Below are 23,571 nucleotides of genomic sequence, written 5' to 3'. Positions count from 1 at the left end.
GAAAAGGGTGGGTGAGCACATTAGAAGTGTTAAAAATAAATGTACTAAGCACCCCCTATCCAGACATTATGTATTAAAACATGGAGGGTCCTTTAAAGGATCCCAAGTATGGGGCGTACAAAAAATAACTAAGGATTGGAGAGGTGGCGATTTCATTAAAAAAATGTCACGAGCAGAAAGCCAATGGATTTTTGAATTGAACACCTTGAAACCATATGGACTCAATAATGATATAGAACTGTTTGCTTTTAATTAATTTATATTTTTATAGGTAGAGGAGTAATAGGTACTGATAATAATACGGAGAGAAGGAAAAAAAAAAAAAAAAAGCGATTGTCATGGAGATATATGTGTATATATGCATAATATATATTAAAATTGGTGCTTCACTTGCCCAAGGTTGATGTAGATATAAGGGGCTTTTCATATTATAGCAAATTTATATTACACCTTTATGATGTCCTTTTGTTAAATTTATTGTTGAAAAAAAGCATATGCATATATACACATTGTCTTCCCAGTATATGATGATACAAGCAAGGCTATATATAGGTCTTTTTAGAAAAACCTTTAGAATAACCTTTGCACATAATTATATTATATGGCTATTATGAACGGTCTTTCACAAATTGATATATGTAGTGGTCATTGAATGTTGGTTGAATTTAAACATTGTTTAATTTTATGCAAATTATAACCAATTAAATATATGCATAAATAGTGCTCTAGGCAACAGCTGAGTTATCCTTGAGGAAGGGGGCCGTTACACGCCCCCGAAACGCGCGTCGGATCAGGACTCTGTTTTTGCCTACCTCACCTGTGCGGTGATAACCTGCCAAGTAATCTCTCCCTCGTGTGGAATCAACCGGCTTCCACTGGACACGGTACGGATTGCCTGCTGGAGAGGTTGAGAGGTTACCGCTGACATTTCCTTTGTCTGCAACCAGGATACATTGGTACCTCCAGCGGTTCTGCATTGCTCGTTTGGAAGCGGATCGGAGCCTTGTGTGGTGCTAACCTGCCAAGCAACTTCCTCCTGTGTGGAATCAGTCAGCTGACACTGGATACTGTCTGGACTGCCCGCTGGAGAGGCTGAGTAGTTACCGCTGATCTTATTGTTGTCCGCAGCCAACATCTTGGTGCTTTCAGTGGCTTCGTACTGCTTGATTTCGAAAGTACATTTGGGAGAATACGGGACCGGCTGGTTTGTGGCCTTGTGAAGTGTTATAAAGGCTCTGTAAAGAGGGATGTCGGTAACCATACATCTCCCCCAGAGCCAGCACTAGTCGCGGCCACTGGCCTCAAAACGTCCGCTCTGGAAGTCTAACAGGTCAATCCTGTACATAGCGGTTCCAGCCTAATCAACGGAGAAATCCGGGGTGTTTTTTGCGGTCAAGTTGTTGTGAGGTTTATTCCCCCAGGCCCTGGGGGCGAATATAACGTCGCAAACTTATATTGTACAACTTAAAACTTGTAAGTTAGCCAGGGGTGGTATAGTACATATTCATTGTATAAGTCTAAATTATTAACCAAACAAAATATATGCCACCGGCCGGGGCATTACATTAGACTGGTAAAACTAAATCAATGTGAATATTGTATCACCTCGAAGTTAATTGGTTATACAAAAGAATTTTATTCTCATTACTTTCATTTTTTATTTTATGTGGTCCTTGTTTTATGTGGTCCTTGGTTTTAGTAATAATCAGTGTATTGTATATTATCAAATACTCTGTCTTGAAACAAGGATAGCAAAAAATTTTTTATTTGTGGTCTATTAATAAAATTATAAAAACCCATCTAGCGCTGGTTTATTGTGGATTTTTACTTAAAATCCTTTACACAGTTTATTAAAGGCTACTTTACACTCTGCGATATCGGTCCCGATATCGCTAGTGTGGATACCCGCACCCATCTGTTGCGCGACACGGGCAAATCGCTGCCCATGCTGCACAACACCGACCAGACCCGTCACACATACTTACCTGCCCGGCGACGTCGCTGTGACCGGCGAACCGCCTCCTTTCTAAGGGGGCGGTCCGTGCGGCGTCACAGCGACGTCACTGAGCGACCGCCCAATAGCAGCGGAGGGGCGGAGATGAGTGGCCGGAACATCCCGCCCACCTCCTTCCTTCCTCATAGTGGCTGGGAGGCAGGTAATGAGAGGTTCCTCGTTTCTGCGGTGTCACACGGAGCGATGTGTGCTGCCGCAGGAGCGACGAACTACATCGTTACTGCTGCAGTAACGATAATCGAGAATGGAGACCCATGTCACCGATGAGCGATTTTGCACGTTTTTGCAGCGATGCAAAATCGCTCATCGGTGTCACACGCAGCAACATCGCTAATGCGGCCGGATGTGCGTCACAAATTCCGTGACCCCAACGACTCCGCATTAGCGATGTCGCAGCGTGTAAAGCCCCCTTTAGTGGGAGTGGTGTACAGGGTCTTAGCAGTAAAGAGTATTCCATATTTCTGCCAGATACCCACAGAGATATTGAAATCTGAAAAAAGAGACTTCTGCTCATTGAAGGTAAGAACTGCTCACATAGCGTTCAACTCCACAGCAAACGAGTGCTCTAGCACTGGCATCTCAGCAGGGATATTCCCCTACTACACATGTGTGTCTGGGTCCCTGTGACAGTTTACAGGACATAACTCAGGGCACCTAGACAGAAGGCAGAGGGACTACTTTCTATTTCTGGTGTAGAGCTTAGTACAATATATATATATATACTATTACATGTGACACATGTACCTTGTATTACCATTATTCGCTGTATATGAACCCCTTTTCTCCGGGCATTATTTGTCTATAGCATTTTTCACGAACCTGAGGCAACTGAGAACCCTTCAGTAGATAAATGTAAGGTCATGCACTTGGGTAGAGGAAATAACATTTATGATTATGTACTTAATTGTAGAACACTGGGTAAAACTGACACAGAAAAAGACTTGGGTGTATGGGTGGATGGTAAACTTCACTTTAGTGGACAGTGTCAGGCAGCTGCTGCCAGGGCTAATAAAATAATGGGATGTATTAAAAGAGGTATAAGTGTTCATGAAAAAAAATATAGTTCTACCTCTGTACAAGTCACTAGTGCGACCGCACTTAGAATACTGTGTACAATTCTGGTCACCGATATATAAGAAGGACATAGCTGAACTGGAGAGGGTGCAGAGAAGAGCGACCAAGATTATTAGAGGAATGGGTGGGCTGCAATACCAAGATAGGTTATTAAACTTGAGGTTATTTAGTTTGGAAAAACGAAGGCTTAGGGGGGATCTAATCACAATGTATAAATATATGAGGGGACAGTACAGAGACCTTTCCAAAGATCTTTTTACACCTAGGCCTGCGACTGGAACACGGGGGCATCCGCTACGTCTTGAGGAAAGAAGGTTTAATCATAATCACAGACGAGGATTCTTTACTGTACGAGCAGTGAGACTATGGAACTCTCTGCCGCATGATGTTATAATGAGTGATTCACTACTAACATTTAAATTGTCTCTCCAGTAAAGGAGACAAACTCTAGCACAGCGCCACCTATTGGAAGTAGCGATCCTAAAAGTCACAAGTGGATTTTCGACAATCCTTTGCAATATGACTCAGGATATATAAGCCAGATCAGAATCCCAATTTGCACGTGTTGGGGTCGCAGGACGTGGAATTCAGGTCTCCCTAACAGGTAACGGACATTAGTTATCTCTGTGGTGGTTCAGTGGGTTTACTGCTCTCATTGAAAGCTGGGTGGCATATTATGGTGCAACCCCAATAGTATTACAACCCGGTTCCTATCCACAATAACTTGGGAGTGTATTAAATAGATTGTGAATCCCAGAGTAGTATAGGATAATGTTATAATGGTATGTGCACTTTAGTATCACTTACCACATGATGTAACTATGTCTACTGTTTACTGAATAACCCTGCATTTGGAAAAAAGAAGTTTGAATTTTCATTAGAGCCTTATATATGTTTATTTCAAGTATAGGGCATTATGAATTCTTAATCCATTTGTTAATGCGGGCTTATGATTTTTCTGACCTGTTTTGACCAGTCCATGGGTACTATACAGTGGAGTTTTGTATATATGTAATTTTAATAGTGAAAATATCTAAATAAAGAAAAAGTATTTTTTATTTCTGACTCTCTTGAGCTTTTCTGAAAATCTGTATATCTATAACAGATTTTTGTGCGTTTGAATACTTTACAAGTAGTAGAATTTGCTTTGATATAGGCAACTGGATTTTCACAATGAAAAGGCAAAGGATAACGCCCGAAAAAGACGCCATACATTATGTTAGTGCCATCACTGACAAACCTGGATTGACCATGAAATACATCAATCCCCTTAAAGGTGAGTTAAAACAAGTTTTAACTAAATTGCCTTAATATTGTCATGCATTAGAATGACTGTCTTAGGTAATGATAAATATTTTCTACAGGAAGAGGAGTGTTTGCTGAAACTGAAATCGAAAAAGGGAGTTTTGTTGCAGAATATCGAGGCGAGCTCACGTATGCACTTACGATGGTAGACAACTACTCGAGATTTATGGTTGTGGTACAAGTCAAAGATCTAATGGCCCATACTGCAGCGAAGGTCTTCTAAGTACACTTATGCAGACCTCATGGCTACTCAGAGAGAGTCCTCACAGATCAAGGCACAGCCTTTGAAGCGGAAATCTTCAAGGACTTCTGCAGCTTTTACCGATGCAGGAAGATGCGCACTACACCCTACCATGCTCAAACCAATGGTTATCAACCTGCTCAGGACTTTACCCCATATTCCAGATGTGGCCTTACAAGTGATTTATAGAGGGGTAACAATACGTTGGGATCACCGGATCTAATCTCCCTTTTTATACACCCTAAAATCTTGTTTGCTTTAGAATAAACAATAACATCATAAAGGTATAGCAGTACCGTTTCAAAGTTTCGGTGTCCCAAGCAGCATTCCATCAGCCTCTGGAAGGTTCCTGGCAAATTGCACAGCTCGAAGGGCATGCTTTTGAACTCGCAGAGACCCATCGGGGTGGCAAAGGCGGTCTTCTCCCGGTCTGCCTCAGCAACGGACACTTGCCAATAGCGACTAGTGAGATCAAGGGTAGAAAAATAATTTGCAGTTCTCAATGCAGCTAGCTATTCCTCAATACAGGGGAGTGGTGCTGTCCTTCTTCTTTAACAGGACCAACGGAGCTGCCCAGAGGCTACAACTGTCACGGATAACCCCAGCCTCCTTCATGTTGCTCAACATGTCCTTGGTACACTGGTAATGTGCAGGTAGTTTTGGCTTATATCTCTCTTTGATGGGTGGGTGTGCACTTGTGGGGATGTAGTGTTTGACCCCTTTTATTCTTCAAAAGTCTAGCGGATGTTTGCTGAAGACTTGCTCGTATTCTTGCACTAGCCTGTAGACCCCCTTCTTGTGATGTGAAGGTGTGGAGTCAGTGCCTACGTGTAATTCCTTACACCACTCCTCTGGCTGACTTGGTGAGCTGTCACTGAATGGGTGGGCTGAAGCAATGGTGGATGCTGCTGTTTGGATAGCATGTGTATCTACTGAGAACAGCTTATCAATGGTGGCAAATCGGAGCAGCTTAATCTCTTGCTCTCCGCAGTTCAACACTCTCATGGGCACTCTTCCCTTCCATATTAATGAATAAAACTATGATGTAAATAGCATATAGATACCCCACAGATGCAGATAAAAGTAGGTTATGGGAAAAGGGGGAAGAGAGAAACAGGAAAATAGTGGAATAAAGTATACCTTCCAGGTGGGAGAGGAAATGGCAGCACAGCCAGTGGAGGTGAAGCAAGGGGAGCCTGCAACTAAAGAGTTGAGAGCGTTATCACATGGTGACTGAGCCTGATTGTAACGGGAGCATAGAGGTGCCGATCCTGTCTTACCTGCGTTGGTGTAGAAGTGGGTGTCCTGTGGTGGAGTCAGCTATGTGCAGTGGTGGCCGTGGGTTCTTTTATGTGCGACCGTAGTAATAGCTGCGCCCACTTCCTGTATGGGAGTGGAATGCAGTGAGGGTAATGGAACGCACGCCTGCGCATTTGTGTTTAACGTCGCGCATGTGCAGAACGGAGAAAAGGCTGCGCTCACTTCCTAATGAAAGGGAGTGAGACGCATCTGGGAAGGGAAGGGAAAAGATTAGGGTTTGGGGATGATGAAAGGGCTTTCTACGGGCAAGGATGGCAAAGGGTGGCAGTGACGGAAAGTCAGGCAGCCTGTCCTGTCCTGTCCTGTCCGTCCGTCTTTTTGTATCATGAATTGGAAAGACTGCAAGGGGGAGGGGAGGTGCTTGTGTCCAAAAGGAGGAGTTATTCAGATTCATTGCAGTGGGCGGTGGCTGCAAAAAGCACCATTCTTCTTGTTTTTGCTCTGCAAAACAGCCTTTTCAAGGGTTGGCTTGGGTGACAAAATGTCTTCTGTAGGCGTGGGTTTGTCTCCCTCTCCCTAAGATGTGTCCGGTATAGGCCAGGGTGCCACTCAAGGCCGTAACCAATTCGGGTTATAGCTTCTCGGCCTTTTGGCTAAGATCAAGTGTAGTTTCGGAGGACGCTACCTTGGTCGGTACTGGAAGGTGCCTGGGATTGCACGTCTGCCGGCCTTGAGGAAGTGTGTGCGCCTTCTGGTGACACATAGCCCTCTTGTGCCTGGACGGTTCCCAGGCAACGGGAGGCGATCACCTTTGTTATTTTGAAGTCCTACTGATAAACAGAAAAAAAAAAAATTAAATCTGTTCTTATCAGTTTAATATCTGATACGTCCCCTCTCTGGGGACCATATATTAAATGGATTTTTAGAACAAGGAGATGGAAAAAATCTTGCTCTGTCCACTGCACGCATTGACCTGGTATTGCAGTACCTCCAGGACCGGTGCACCCCTTCTTAACCCAGTTTCCAAAAGCAGAACTCAATTCACCTGATTCAAATGAGCCCCATTAGTGAATTGAAAGAAAGCAAAAACTTTATATGCACCTCAATTTGGCCAATTCACTTTTCACACTTTCACCCTTTTTTTTATCTTTCACACCTTTTACTTGCTTTATTGATGCAAAAAGCTGTGCCAAATAGCAAACTCATCTCCACTCAACTTGACCAACTCTGCTATGTCCCGTGCAGTATCTTATTCTCAGTCTTATCTAGATCATTTGCAATTGAATAGAATAGATCCCTTTTGGCTGCTTATGACTGTGTAAAATATGTAGTTTTACTGGGCTGGGATGAGAGAATCCATTGAAGCATGGTGTAGGGATTGTGGTTCCTGTGTGCTAAGAAGAGAGGCTGGCACCAGCCAGAAAGCCCCATTGCAGCCAATAATCACTTAATAACTTTTTCAACTTGTCATCATATGGGAGGCCTTCCATTCCTTGTAGTAGTCTAGTTGCCCACCTTTGAACTGACTCTAACTTCTGAATGTCCTTATTAAAATGTGGAGCCCAAAACTGGTTCCCATATTCCAGATGTAGCCTTACAAGTGATTTATAGAGGTGTAACAATACGTTGGGATCACGGGATCTAATCTCCCTTTTTATACACCCTAAAATCTTGTCCCAAGCAGCATTCCATCAGCCTCTGGAAGGTTCCTGGCGCATTGCACAGCTCGAAGGGCATGCTTTTGAACTCGCAGAGACCCATAGGGGTGGCGAAGGCGGTCTTCTCCCGGTCTGCCTCAGCAACGGACACTTGCCAATAGTGACTAGTGAGATCAAGGGTAGAAAAATAATTTGCAGTTCTCAATGCAGCTAGCGATTCCTCAATACGGGGAGTGGTGCCGTCCTTCTTTTTTAACAGGATCAACAGAGCTGCCCAAAGGCTACAACTGTCACGGATAACCCCAGCCGCCTTCATGTTGCTCAACATGTCCTTGGTACACTGGCAATGTGAAGGTGGTATTGGCTTATAGCTCTCTTTGATGGGTGGGTGTGCACCTGTGGGGATGTGGTGTTGGACCCCTTTTATTCCCCCAAAATCTAGCGGGCTTCCCACCGGTAACCCGCTCCCCAGCTTGGATGGATGCTGAGGGAGCCCCTTTTGCCCGCAGGCTCTGGCCCTGGGAACTGTAGCCTTGGCGGTGACTGTGCTTCCCTCTACGGTGTGAGCTGTTGCCTTCAATCGGGTCTTGACTGCTGGGAAACCCTGGAGGTTCCTGTCGCTAACGGATTTGACCGGTTTTACGGCGACTCCTAGCCTGGTCGGGGTCCGTAGGCCCTGCCGGATGGTGCTGGCTTCTCTTCACTCCCCGATCTGGTACCTGCGGGCCACCGCCCATCCCCGGTCCGTACGGTTCACTCCAATCAGCCTCTCCTGCAGAAGGTCACCACCGTCTGCCAACCTTGCTGAGTGCCCGGGCCACACACCCGGACACGGTCAGTCTCCTCTCCTCTTCACTTCTCTAACTCCAAAACTGATCTCTAATCTGACTCCTTTTCCCGCCTCCAGGACTGTGAACTCCTCGGTGGGTGGGATCAACCGCCTGGCCCACCCCCTGGTGTGGACATCAGCCCCTGGAGGAAGGCAACTAGGATTTGTGTTTAGCTTCGGTGTGCCTAGCCGGAGTGTAGAGTGTGTTGGTGTAGTACCTGTGACGACCTGGCTTGTCCAGGGCGCCACATTCCCCTATAGTAAAATGCAGACCGTCCGCAGGCTGCCCGTCCATCACCGGTTTTATTTTCACAACTGAAAAAGAATAAAACGGTAAAACATGTAAAAGCATCATAAACATTTTACAACGGTACAGCTTCCGCTCTTCTCCCACCCAAACAACCTGGCCCTGATGCTGCCCCTAAGAAGCGGGCAGCACCCCTTGACCCCAGTCCAGCACCAAGTTGCCCGAGCGGGTTCTGTCTCTTTCAGGGGGCCCACGTCCAAGGGGACCCCTGAACCCCCGGAGGATCGCCACCGGTTACGGTAGTGGCGGGCCTAGGCCATCCCTTTCCTCCAGGCCCATCCTCCCAAATCAGCCTCTCCGGAGGCGGTAACGGTGTCAAGCCAACAAACATTTTTATTTACATTGCACTAAGTTTGTGGTTGCCCTGCAAGTTCTCGGGCTTGTCCGTAAGCAGTTCCTTACGCAATGGTTGCACAGTCCCTACGGGGACAACAGTTGCCGGCAACGGCCGGTTTAATCACGGTTCAATCAGGTAAACTTCTTTGGTTGATCATCTTTACTTATCATTTAAAACTTTCAAACTGGTACACTCAACACATAAAGCCCCCCCCTTTTAAAGAGTAGTTTCCCTGTACCTAAGTGGGGGTCTACCTAGGTTGGGGCGAGTGGACCTTCGGGGTCCGGTGTCAGTGGTGACAGGCAGTGGGGCAGAGGGAACAGTCAGTTCCTCCTCCCTGCTATCATGTGGGGCAGGCGGAGGCGTAGGGGAGCTGGGTACAGGTACATCCCTGGGCACTGGCTCGCGGTTAACCGTTTCCATCATTTCTTCATCCACGGGTTGTGGGAACAGTATCACTGGAAGGATCACCGCACCGTTCTGTGTAGGCCAGTCTGCTGGAAAATCACCCATCATGGTGTGGATTACCTCTTTTTCCTTCTCCACTGGACTGGGAACTGGAGCCTCATCCGCTACTCTCAATGCTGGTGGGCACTTCTTCAGGTGGTCTCGGGAAACCGTGGCCAAAGTCCCCCCCTGGTCACGGCTGATCTGGTAGGCCTTCCCATTCTCCCATCCTGTGGGCTGGACTACATACGGGGTTTTTTCCCATTGATCATCCAGCTTGTGGGCCCTTCTTTTCCGCTTCAGCACTACATCCCCAGGTTGGAAGGAACCGGCAGGCGCCTTCTTGTTGAAGCACTGCTCCTGTTGTCCCCGACTCCGGCACAAGTTCTTTTCAACATACTCCTGGACCTGTCGGTACTGTGTCCTCCGCCGAGTGTCCCATTCAGCTGTCGACAGGAGTGCTTCTGAAGCTTCCAAGCCCATTTCCAGATCCACTGGTAGCCGGCCGGGACGAGCTCTCATCAGGTATGCTGGAGTGCATTTCGTAGAGCTGGAAGGGATGTTGTTGTACATATCGACCAGGTCAGGTAGCTTCTCCAGCCACAGGTTCCGCTCTTCCAGTGGTAACGTCTTGAGGAGGCCCAGGACCAAGTGGTTCATCTTTTCACAAATGCCATTGGTTTGGGCGTGGTAAGGCGTGGTCCGGATTTTCTTGCAGCCGTACAACTGGCAGAATTCCTGGAATACCTCTGCTTCAAAGGCCGGACCCTGGTCGGTAAGCACCCTCTCCGGGTACCAATGCGGTCAACAGAAATAAGCCTGGAAAGCCTTAGCAGCGGTGCGGCCGGTTAAGTCCTTAACTGGGACAACCACCAGGAACCTCGAGTAGTGGTCTACGATGGTCAGAGCATAGGTGTACCCACTTCGGCTGGGGGTGAGCTTTACATGGTCAAGGGCAACCAGCTCCAGCGGTTGGTGTGTAATGATCGGGTGTAGGGGTGCCTTCTGGCTGGCCTCGTCCTTCCTTCTCAATGCGCAAGGGCCACATTCTCGGCACCAGGCCTCCACAGATTCCCGCATTCCACTCCAATAGAACCGCTCTCTTAACAACATCTCTAGCTTCTTCCACCCGAAGTGCACTGCACCATCATGGTATGCTTGCAGGACGGTGGGCACGTTAGCCTGGGGAATCACCAGCTGGCGGATCTTCTCGTGAGTCTTTGGATTAATCAGCTCGCGATACAACTTCCCCTGGTGTAGGTATAGCCGGGTCCGTTCTTGCCACAGATGTTGGGCTTCGGCAGGGGCAGCAGGGTCTATCCCAGCAGTACCCTGTTCCACTAGAGTCTTGACCAGGCGGACAGCAGGTGCCTGGTCCTGAGCTTCCTGCCAGTCCTGTCGGGGCAGCGGATCCAGGTTCACCCGTTGTTGGTAGACGTGCACCTTCTCAGTGAATGGCCGGTGAAATGCAGGCAACTCGATCTCTTCGAGGTCATCATCCTCTGGCCCCTCTTCCGACAGGTGGGGCATCCGGGAGAGTGCATTGGCATTGACGTTGGTACGGCCGGCCCGGTACTTGATGGTGAAATCGTAGTTGGCTAACCTGGTCACCCACCGCTGCTCCAACGCGCCCAGCTTGGCCGTATCTAGATGGGTCAGCAGGTTATTGTCTGTGTACGCGGTGAACTTGGCTGCTGCCAGGTAATGGCGGAACCGCTCGGTGATAGCCCACACCAGTGCCAAGAGCTCAAGCTTGAAGGAGATGTAGTTCTCAGGGTTCCTCTCAGTCGGTCGGAGTTTTCGGCTAGCATAAGCTATTACCTTTTCCCTTCTGTCTTGGACCTGGGATAGAACAGCCCCCAAGCCCACATTGCTGGCGTCGGTGTAGAGGATGAATGGGCGGCTGTAGTCAGGGTACGCTAGGATTTCCTCTCCGGTCAGGGCTGTTCTCAGCTGGCGGAAGGATTCCTCATGCTTTTCTTCCCACACCAATGGGGCTACTAGGGATCTACCACCCTTGGTCTGTCCTACGAGGAGGTCTTGCATGGGGGCAGCCATCTTTGTGTACCCCTTAATGAAGCGACGGTAATATCCCACCAGGCCCAGAAACTGCCTCACTTCCCTCACTGTGGTCGGTCTCGGCCAGTCTTGGATGGCGGTGATCTTCTCGGGGTTGGGGGCGACACCTTCCGCACCAACCACATGTCCTAGGTACTGCACTCTGGGTTTCAGCAGATGACACTTTGAGGGCTTCAACTTCATCCCATACTTGGCAAGGGACGCGAACACCTCGGCTAGGTGCTCCAGGTGGGCTTCATACGTCTGTGAGTACACAATCACATCATCCAAGTACAGCAAAACGGTCCCATAGGCAGTCTTCTCTCGGTCTTCCGGTGCCACGGCCACCTGCCAGTACCCGCTGGTGAGGTCAAGGGTGGAGAAGTAGTTAGCGGTTCTCAGCGAGGCCAGGGACTCTTTGATGCGGGGCAGAGGGTAAGCATCCTTATGCGTTATCTGGTTAATCTTCCGGTAATCCACACACATCCGCATGGTGCCATCCTTCTTCTTAACCAGCACCAACGGAGCGGCCCAGGGACTACAGCTGTCCCTAATAACCCCTGCCTCCTTCATGTTCCTCAACATGTCTTTGGCGCATTGGTAGTGCGCAGGGGGAATAGGCCTGTATCTCTCTTTAATAGGGGAGTGTGTACCGGTAGGGATGTGGTGTTGAACCCCTTTAATCTGCCCAAAATCTAGAGGGTGCTTGCTAAAAACCCGCTCATACTCCTGTACCACCCGGTATACCCCTTCCTTGTGGTGTATGGGGGTATCATCAGTGCCGACATGTAGCTCTCGATACCACTCGCCTAACTCCCCCAGGGATGAGTGGGAACCGGCAGCAGGCGGTGTGACCGGGGGAACGGCTTCATGGATCGTGTGGGGATCTAGAGTGAGCAATTTGGCAAGGGTAGCGTACCGGGTGGTGCATGAATGCACACATATTGGTTTTATAATCTTATTGTATTACTTTATATTCTTATTTCACTTGTGCATATCTCCACCATAATCCTGGCTAAGAAATATAGCTTTTTTTGGGGTACACAGGTAGTAAGGTCTTCTTTCTATTTCTTTAGGGGTGATATAGCCTGGTGGAACTCTAGACCTCTAACATTATATATGCACCCTTTTTCTTTATGGTTCTTGGACACCTTATAACATTCTTCCATACATATATATCTTTCTCATAAATTATAAATAATTAGGCATTTTTATATATTTTATTTACATTTTCATAAATAACTTTTTACAAAGCATGGGGGACATTCTCACATACATATAATTTTCATGTACGCATTCTGAAAATTTACGCATAAACCGTACACACTCCTTTTTGTAACAATTTCTATAACTCATTCGCTGAACTCTCATCCCGGATATTCATTCTTACACCGAATTTCCTGTTATAACACAACATTCATGATTTTTATTCAATTTATTTTTATTTTTTAGGTTTATTAGTAGTGATGAGCGAGTACTAAAAAGCTCGGGTGCTCGAAGCTCGGGCCGAGCCTCCCAAGATACTCGTGTACTCGGCCCGAGCACCGAGCCCAATGTTATCCTATGGGAGACCCGAGTATTTTTGTGAAATGACCACCGGCAGCATGTAGAAACCCTAAAAATGGCACAAAAGTCTCCGAAGAGTGCTCAAATGACATGGCAACAGCATGGGGAAGACCCCTTGAAGCATTTATCACTCAAAAGTCACAGCTGTGAATAATTTTGTCCGCGTTTTACGCCATTTTTACGGACTCACCAGAAAACCTTCCAAAATGACACCAAAATGATTTTTCATAGCGGAAATGTTAAGGGCACATACCCAATAGTGAGATAGAGCTAATGTATGTTACTTTTTGAGATCAATACATGAAAGATTTTACGTAAAACATTGTGTGGCACTCCGATGTCCCTGAGAAGAGACGTACATAAAGGCCTCTGAGTCTAATGTGCCCATTTTGAGGAACTGAGTCTTTGTAGTATTTTCCTTTGCCAGGGCAGTCCAAAATTGTGAGGTTCACCAATGCCCCTGCATACAGACGTGCATGATGGCCTGTAAACCTGAAGTGCCCATTGTAAGGAAGTGGGTCTATTGTAGTATAGCCCTTAGGCAGGGCAGCCAAAAATTGGGAGGCTCCACGTTGTCCCTGGATAGAGACGTGCATGAGGGCCTCAAAACATTAAGTGTCCAGTGTCAGGAAGTGGGTGTATTATAGTATAGCCCTTAGGCAGGGCAGCCAAAAGTTGGGAGGCTCCACGTTGTCCCTGGATAGAGACGTGCATGAGGGCCTGTAAACCTGAAGTGCCCATTGGAAGGAAGTGGGTCTTTTGTAGTATAGCCCTTTGGCAGGGCAGCCAAAAATTGGGAGGCTCCACGTTGTCCCTGGATAGAGACGTGCATGAGGGCCTGTAAACCTGAAGTGCCCATTGGAAGGAAGTGGGTCTTTTGTAGTATAGCCCTTTGGCAGGGCAGCCAAAAATTGGGAGGCTCCACGTTGTCCCTGGATAGAGACATGCATGAGGGCCTCAAAACATTAAGTGTCCATTGTCAGGAAGTGGGTGTATTATAGTATAGCCCTTAGGCAGGGCAGCCAAAAATTGGGAGGCTCCACGTTGTCCCTGGATAGAGACGTGCATGAGGGCCTGTATACCTGAAGTGCCCATTGGAAGGAAGTGGGTCTTTTGTAGTATAGCCCTTTGGCAGGGCAGCCAAAAATTGGGAGGCTCCACGTTGTCCCTGGATAGAGACGTGCATGAGGGCCTCAAAACATTAAGTGTCCATTGTCAGGAAGTGGGTGTATTATAGTATAGCCCTTTGGCAGGGCAGCCAAAAATTGGGAGGCTCCACGTTGTCCCTGGATAGAGACGTGCATGAGGGCCTCAAAACATTAAGTGTCCATTGTCAGGAAGTGGGTGTATTATAGTATAGCCCTTAGGCAGGGCAGCCAAAAATTGGGAGGCTCCACGTTGTCCCTGGATAGAGACGTGCATGAGGGCCTCAAAACATTAAGTGTCCATTGTCAGGAAGTGGGTCTTTTGTAGTATAGCCCTTTGGCAGGGCAGCCAAAAATTGGGAGGCTCCACGTTGTCCCTGGATAGAGACGTGCATGAGGGCCTCAAAACATTAAGTGTCCATTGTCAGGAAGTGGGTGTATTATAGTATAGCCCTTAGGCAGGGCAGCCAAAAATTGGGAGGCTCCACGTTGTCCCTGGATAGAGACGTGCATGAGGGCCTCAAAACATTAAGTGTCCATTGTCAGGAAGTGGGTCTTTTGTAGTATAGCCCTTTGGCAGGGCAGCCAAAAATTGGGAGGCTCCACGTTGTCCCTGGATAGAGACGTGCATGAGGGCCTCAAAACATTAAGTGTCCATTGTCAGGAAGTGGGTGTATTATAGTATAGCCCTTTGGCAGGGCAGCCAAAAATTGGGAGGCTCCACGTTGTCCCTGCATAGAGACGTGCATGAGGGCCTCAAAACATTGTTCCCATTGCAAAGGAGCGGGTCTCCTGTCGTTGTAATGTCCATTCTGCAAAGAATGGGCGAAAAAATTTACCACTGGGGGTATACCTGAAACAAAGGCCTAACTCTTGTAACGGTCATCATGGTGGCGCATGAGGAGAAGGAGGAGCAGTCCAGCGATTATCCAAAGTCCAGAAGTGTGTACCCATGGGTGACTGGAGGTACATGGCAAATTCCCGTTACAAACTTTAAATTCCGCTCTCATTTGCTGGTGGTGTGGTGAAGTCTGGCCCAATCCAACCCTTGTTCATCTTGATCAGAGTCAGCCTGTCAGCATTTTCAGTTGACAGGCGGGTGCGTTTATCTGTAATGATTCCACCTGCGGCACTAAAAACACGCTCTGACAAAACGCTAGCGGCAGGGCAGGCCAGGACTTCCAAGGCGTAGAGAGCCAATTCATGCCACGTGTCCACCTTGGATACCCAATAATTGTAAGGCACAGAGGAATGTCGGAGTACAGTTGTTCGATCTGCAAGGTACTCCTTGAGCATCTGGGCAAACTTAGGATTTCTTGTGGCACTACCCCGCACCTCAGGGGCTGTGGTACGTGAGGGGCTGAGAAAACTGTCCCACATCTTAAAGACTGTTCCCCTACCTCTGGCGGATTGGACTTGTGCCTCTCTCGGCTGTACGCCTTGGTTGTCCACTGATTCCTGACCTATGCCGCTAGCGTTTTGTGAGGGGAATGCTTTGCCTACTTCCGTGACTATGGCCTTCCGGAACTGCTGCATTTTGGTTGACCTCTCCGCCTCGGGAATAAGAGACATAAAGTTCTCCTTGTAGCGTGGGTCTAACAGTGTTACCAACCAGTAATGATTGTCGGCCAAGATGTTCTTAACGCGAGGGTCACGAGACAGGCAGCTTACCATAAAGTCAGCCATGTGCGCCAGACTCTTAACAGCCAGGACTTCAGTAGCCTGACCAACACGTTGACTGAACATGCTGTCCTCCTCCTCCTCCTCCTCCTCATCTACCCTGTCCTCTGGCCAGCCACGCTGAACCGAGGATATGACTGGTGTGCATGTCATATCCTCAATTTGGCCGGAGATTTGCTCCATGTCTTCATCCTCCTCCTCGTCATAGTCCTCCACTGCACGTTGTGATGAGACGAGGCTGGGCTGTGTGTTATCACCCACACCCACTACTGTTTCTTGCTGCAACTCATCGCGCTCCGCCTGCAATGCATCATGTTTGGTTTTGAGCAGAGACCGTTTTAGAAGGCACAGTAGCGGTATGGTGACGCTAATAATGGCGTCATCACCACTCACCATCTTGGTGGAGTCCTCAAAGTTTTGGAGGATGGTACATAGGTCGGACATCCATCTCCACTCCTCAGGTGTTATGTGTGGAGTTTGACCCATTTCCCGACGGCTTAGGTGATGCAGGTACTCAACAACTGCCCTCTTCTGCTCACATATCCTGACCAACATGTGCAGAGTTGAATTCCAACACGTGGGGACATCACACACCAGTCTGTGAGCCGGAAGATGCAAACTGCGCTGAAAGCCGGCAAGGCCGGCTGAAGCAGTAGGTGACTTTCGAAAATGTGCAGACAGGCGGCGAACTTTTACCAGCAGATCAGACAGCTCTGGGTATGACTTTAGAAACCGCTGAACCACGAGGTTGAGCACATGGGCCACGCATGGAACATGTGTCAGCTGGCCTCGCCTCAAAGCCGCCACCAGGTTCCGGCCATTGTCACACACGACCTTTCCTGGCTTTAGGTTCAGAGGTGTGAGCCAGTGATCTGCCTGCTGTTTCAGAGCTGTCCGCAGCTCTTCTGCATTGTGGGGTTTGTCACCTATGCAGATTAGCTTCAGCACAGCCTGTTGCCGCTTCGCCGAGGCAGTGCTGCAGTGCTTCCAGCTTGGGACTGGTGTGGAGGGTACAGTGGATGAGGATGCGCAGGAGGAGGAGGAGGCTGAAGAGCATGACATTCCGGAGCTGTAGAGTGTGGGTGAAACACTGACTGAGGTAGGGCCTGCAAACCTTGGTGTGGGAAGGACGTGTTCCGTCCCTCGCTCAGACTGGGTCCCAGCTTCCACAATATTAACCCAGTGTGCCGTCAACGAGATGTAGCGGCCTTGCCCACAAGCACTTGTCCACGTGTCTGTGGTTAGGTGGACTTTGGGTAACACAGCGTTGTTCAGGGCACGTGTGATGTTTTGTGACACGTGGTTATGCAACGCGGGGACGGCACACCGGGAGAAATAGTGGCGGCTGGGGACCGAGTAACGTGGGACAGCTGCCGCCATCAGGTCGCGGAATGCTTCTGTCTCCACCAGCCTAAAAAGCAACATTTCCAGCGCAAGCAGTCGCGAAATGTTAGTATTTAGAACTGTGGCATGTGGGGTGTTGGCAGTGTATTTGCGCCTGCGTTCAAAGGTTTGCTGAATGGATAACTGAACGCTGCGCTGGGACAAGGACGTGCTTGATGATGGTGTTATTTCTGAGTAGGCAACTGCAGGTGCAGGACCGGAGGAGGCTTGTTCGCAGGCAGCATGGACAGGGGATTGGCTCGCATGCACAACCAGCGAAGACGTAGCAGTGACATTAGCAAGCACTGCTCCTCGACTCTGTTGTACTTCCCACAAAGTCGGGTGCTTGGCTGACATGTGCCTGATCATGCTGGTGGTGGTCAGGCTGCTAGTTTTGGTACCCCTGCTGATGCTGGCACGGCAGGTGTTGCAAATGGCCTTTTTAGAATCATCTGGATCCAACTTAAAAAACTGCCAGACTCGGGAAGACCTAACATTTGTACAGGCACCTTGTGTCGTGTTGTTGTTCCGGGGAACGGTTGCCTGACTTCTGCCTGGAGCCACCACCCTGCTTCTTACTGCCTGTTGGGATGCTACGCCTCCCTCCCCCTGTGCACTGCTGTCCTCGCTCTGCATATCCTCCTGCCAGGTTGGGTCAGTTACTGGATCATCCACCACGTCGTCTTCCTCTTCCGCACCCTGCTCCTCCTCCTGACTTCCTGACAATTGTGTCTCATCATCGTCCACCCCTTGTTGAGACACGTTGCCAACTTCGTGAGAACGTGGCTGCTCAAATATTTGGCCATCTGTACATACGATCTCCTCATGACCCACTTCAACATGAGCTGGCGAGAGGCCAGAATGTGCGAATGGAAACGTGAACAGCTCTTCCGAGTGTCCAAGTGTGGGATCATTAATGTCCGAGGACGTGTACTCAGCCTTGTGGTAGGAAGGAGGATCAGGTTCTGAAATGTGCGGTGCAGTATCACGGCTACTGACACTTGACCGTGTGGAAGACAGAGTGTTTGTGGTGGTGCCAATCTGACTGGAAGCATTATCCGCTATCCAACTAACAACCTGTTGACACTGGTCTTGGTTCAAGAGCGGTGTACTGCTGCGGTCCCCAAGAATTTGGGACAGGACGTGCGAGCGACTAGATGTGGCCCTTTGTTGTGGCAAAATTAGAGCTTGCCCACGACCTCGGCCTCTGCCTGCACCACCATCACGTCCACTTCCTTGTTCCTTGCCAACGCCCTTGCGCATTTTGCAATGCTGTGCTGACGTGTATTCACTAGACTTGGGCGTTATATCAAAGTTTGTGCAAATTGTGCACCTGTACGCTGCCACCGACAGGCACACACGTGCGGTTTTTAAATGCAAGCACGGACGCACTAAGAACCTAACAGGTTTTAGGAGCAAAAATTAATGACGAGAACTCTGACACTATCAGCCACTGCTGACTGACGTGTATTATACACTACACTTGTGCGTTATATAATAGTTTGGTAAAAACGCACACAAGTGCACCTGTACGCTGCCACCGACAGGCACACACGTGCGGTTTTTAAATGCAAGCACGGACGCACTAAGAACCTAACACAGGTTTTAGGAGCAAAAATTAATGACACTATCTGACACTATCAGGACTGTTTTAGACTGTGTACACCAGCCCCAGATATGATGAAGGCTGGTATACGGTCACCACTAGGAATGGCTATATACCCTGCCTGCCTGCCTGCCTGTATACTGCTACAATAGTCCTGACAAGGACTCTTTTGGTCACTAGCCTGTATTCCAACCTGGCTATACCCTGCCTGTATACAGCAACAATAGTCCTGAGAAGGACTCTGCTACTGTACTCCGACCTGGCTATACCCTGCCTGCCTGTATACAACTAGAATAGTCCTGAGAAGGACTTTTGGTCACACTGTTTGCAGCCCTGCTACGGAAATAGCTATAAAGGGCCGCAAACCTTTCCCTGAAGCAGCGACCCTCTCCCTGCACTGACTGTCTGGATAGCTGTGAGCAGAGCACAGCGCGCCCGCCGGTATAAAGGCTCGGTCACGCTGTGCAGGCCGGCCAATCACTGCAATTCCACAACTAACAGGGCTGTGGCATTGCAGTGGTCTGCCAGCCAATCCCTGCATGAGGGCTGGCTCTCAAAAGAGCGCCAACATGCAGGGATGAAGACCACGAGTACAGCACGAGTATCGCGAGATTACTCGGTCCCCGTCGAGTAGACCGAGTACAGTGATACTCGTGCGAGTACCGAGTAGTAACAAGCATGCTCGCTCATCACTATTTATTAGTAAAATGGCTTACACTCCCCTTTTTTCCACTTTTTTCTTCACTATTTTTATAAAGAATAAAGAAATTTTTCCTTTCTTTATTCTTAATGCAATTTTATATAGCAACACCACCATTTTTTGCCACGAACATAATTTTTCTTGTCCGTCATCCCGTTCACCCTTACAGGGTTGTGGACAGATGCACTTGTCACTACACTTCTAAGACTCAATACAGGGTCTGGAGCTCAATGCTCCCTTTTTGTTTTTTTTTTCTTCTTTTTTTTCTTTTTTTCATTTTGTCCTTCTTCTTCTTTTTCTGATTTTTGTCTCAAAAAGCTGATGAAATTTGAAACACTATACCCCAGTGATTTTATAAATGTTTCTCAATATATCACTTGAGAACTTTTATGGCCGGTATTGTAACAGTTGACCATCCCGGCAGTATTTGAAATACAGCAGTCAGTCCTCTGACGTAGCTCCATATGTGTATATATAGAGGTTCTTCCTCCTTTGATTGCATACTGTTCTTTTTTTGCCCTGATGAAGGAGACAGTGATCTCTGAAACACATTGACCGGAAAAAAGAATAAAGAGATGAAATAATTAACATCAGTTTCCTTTGGTGACAGCGCGGCACGCACCCGATTTTCCTCCTATACGTTATTGCTCTTCTACTAGGGGCTGCGGCTGTCGCCATTTGTAACGTGCATTTAGGGGTTGTGACTGGCACAACCTTAATAGGTGAGTGCAACTACTATTAATTATTTGTTACCTTACCAGGTAAGACCCTAATTTGTGCGTCTGCTCCAGAGTTATTTCCCTGATTATTAATATCTGACAGGCAGTGATTGATCCTGCATTCTCACCTTCCTCTCTGTTGCACATTCTTATTGTTCCTATATGCTCTCTATTTCCATCAGACTTTTTTTGTCCTTCGGTGGGGCTCTAACATATGTGCACCATTTTTTATTTATTTTTATGGATTCCTTTCTTTTTTCATGCTAGCGTTCATTATGCAGTAGTCATTCATGATATATCTTATATTTGTGAATCCATTAGGGCTCTATATGTCTAGTGCATCACATTGGGTCTTTTCAGTGCACAATAGGCACCTTTTTCTGTTATGCTCTGCTGCCACCTTATGGACATCCTATCAGTGATGCCAGAAAAAAATGGACATGTCTCCGTGCAGCAATCACGGACACGCGGGTACGCCGCACGGAGACACGTGCAGTGAAAAATCACTGATGTGTGAGCAGACCCATTCATTATAATGGATCTGCGTATCTCAGTGATTCTGTTATGTTTAAAAAAAAGCACAAACGTACCAGAATCACTGACGTGTGAAACAGGCCTTATAGTGTTTTGATTTATGTATGTATTATACAACTTCTGTGGATCTTGTATGAGTGACTTTTCTTCATTTTATTGGATTGTTTTAAAATATTGAAATAAAGTCACGCTTCCTATGCATCCTTTTGTATTCTGATTGGCTACTATAATACAGTTTTTAGGCACTGAGATCGATACCAGAGGCATGGTCTTCCGCTTACCAGAGGATAAGCTCAAAAGGCTAAGGGACATAATAGAAGGGTTTAGTGCTGTTAATAAGTAGAGATGAGCGAACCGGTCGCGGTTCGGCTCGAGGTTGGTTCGCCGAACGGACCTCCCGTTCGAGTTCGGTTCGTCGAACGTTCGACGAACCGAACTCGAACTGCATAGGAAACAATGGCAGGCAATCACAAACACAGAAAAACACCTAGAAAACACCCTCAAAGGTGTCCAAAAGGTCACAAACAACTCACAACACATGGGAAAGTGACAAGGACATATACTCATGCGAAAACAAAAGAGCTGGACAAGGAAAAAGAGGAGGACACACAGATATATGAGTATATGCAAGGAAACATCGATTCCATTATTGTGCAACTTGAGCCCTGCTCATTTTAGGCTTCCAATCTTGATAAATTGCCTGAGCTCGCCACGTACGTCTTGGGGATCTTGTCGTGTCCTGCAGCCAGCGTTCTCTCGGAACCTGTCTTCAGTGCTGCTGTGGGTCTGCTGGCAGATAAGCACACGTGTCTGTCCACTGACAATGTGGACATGGCTCTCAGAGGACTTTTCTTCGCCTGGGTCAGCCAGGGGACGGGAAAGGCACGCGTATTTTTTAGAGTGCTTCATGCAAAGCATCTTTTTCTTTTTCAAAAGGGGGCTCAATCGATGCCAGTCAAGTGGGGTGTGTGTGGCCCAGTGAGTGGCAACGAGGGAGACTGTGGTTGGAGTCCCCTCGCTGTGTTTCTAAAAGAACCAAGATGAACAAGTCATGGCTCTCAGAGGACTTTTCTTCCCCGGGGTCAGCCAGGGGACGGGAAAGGCAGGCGTATTTTTGAGAGTGCTTCATGCAAAGCATCTTTTTCTTTTTCAAAAGGGGGCTCAACCGATGCCAGTCAAGTGGGGTGTGTGTGGCCCAGTGAGTGGCAACGAGGGAGACTGTGGTTGGAGTCCCCTCGCTGTGTTTCTAAAAGAACCAAGATGAACAAGTCATGGCTCTCAGAGGACTTTTCTTCCCCTGGGTCAGCCAGGGGACGGGAAAGGCACGCGTATTTTTGAGAGTGCTTCATGCAAAGCATCTTTTTCTTTTTCAAAAGGGGGCTCAACCGATGCCAGTCAAGTGGGGTGTGTGTGGCCCAGTGAGTGGCAACGAGGGAGACTGTGGTTGGAGTCCCCTCGCTGTGTTTCTAAAAGAACCAAGATGAACAAGTCATGGCTCTCAGAGGACTTTTCTTCCCCGGGGTCAGCCAGGGGACGGGAAAGGCACGCGTATTTTTGAGAGTGCTTCATGCAAAGCATCTTTTTCTTTTTCAAAAGGGGGCTCAACCGATGCCAGTCAAGTGGGGTGTGTGTGGCCCAGTGAGTGGCAACGAGGGAGACTGTGGTTGGAGTCCCCTCGCTGTGTTTCTAAAAGAACCAAGATGAACAAGTCATGGCTCTCAGAGGACTTTTCTTCCCCGGGGTCAGCCAGGGGACGGGAAAGGCACGCGTATTTTTGAGAGTGCTTCATGCAAAGCATCTTTTTCTTTTTCAAAAGGGGGCTCAACCGATGCCAGTCAAGTGGGGTGTGTGTGGCCCAGTGAGTGGCAACGAGGGAGACTGTGGTTGGAGTCCCCTCGCTGTGTTTCTAAAAGAACCAAGATGAACAAGTCATGGCTCTCAGAGGACTTTTCTTCCCCTGGGTCAGCCAGGGGACGGGAAAGGCACGCGTATTTTTGAGAGTGCTTCATGCAAAGCATCTTTTTCTTTTTCAAAAGGGGGCTCAACCGATGCCAGTCAAGTGGGGTGTGTGTGGCCCAGTGAGTGGCAACGAGGGAGACTGTGGTTGGAGTCCCCTCGCTGTGTTTCTAAAAGAACCAAGATGAACAAGTCATGGCTCTCAGAGGACTTTTCTTCCCCGGGGTCAGCCAGGGGACGGGAAAGGCACGCGTATTTTTGAGAGTGCTTCATGCAAAGCATCTTTTTCTTTTTCAAAAGGGGGCTCAACCGATGCCAGTCAAGTGGGGTGTGTGTGGCCCAGTGAGTGGCAACAAGGGAGACTGTGGTTGGAGTCCCCTCGCTGTGTTTCTAAAAGAACCAAGATGAACAAGTCATGGCTCTCAGAGGACTTTTCTTCCCCTGGGTCAGCCAGGGGACGGGAAAGGCACGCGTATTTTTGAGAGTGCTTCATGCAAAGCATCTTTTTCTTTTTCAAAAGGGGGCTCAACCGATGCCAGTCAAGTGGGGTGTGTGTGGCCCAGTGAGTGGCAACGAGGGAGACTGTGGTTGGAGTCCCCTCGCTGTGTTTCTAAAAGAACCAAGATGAACAAGTCATGGCTCTCAGAGGACTTTTCTTCCCCTGGGTCAGCCAGGGGACGGGAAAGGCACGCGTATTTTTGAGAGTGCTTCATGCAAAGCATCTTTTTCTTTTTCAAAAGGGGGCTCAACCG

The 23,571-nt window shown here is 48.1% G+C and overlaps 1 pseudogene; it reads left to right on the top strand.

Annotated features, from left to right (window-relative positions):
* The first annotated feature begins 6,698 nt into the window (after positions 1 to 6,698).
* On the top strand, positions 6,699 to 6,904 carry LOC142285657 (U2 spliceosomal RNA; annotated as a pseudogene).
* Positions 6,905 to 23,571: the final 16,667 nt, after the last annotated feature.

This window comes from Anomaloglossus baeobatrachus, unplaced genomic scaffold (genome assembly GCF_048569485.1).
Source record: "Anomaloglossus baeobatrachus isolate aAnoBae1 unplaced genomic scaffold, aAnoBae1.hap1 Scaffold_604, whole genome shotgun sequence".
Lineage (NCBI taxonomy): Eukaryota > Metazoa > Chordata > Amphibia > Anura > Aromobatidae > Anomaloglossus > Anomaloglossus baeobatrachus.
The sequence above is the reverse complement of the archived record's forward strand: the minus strand, read 5'-3'. Positions and strand labels throughout refer to the sequence as shown.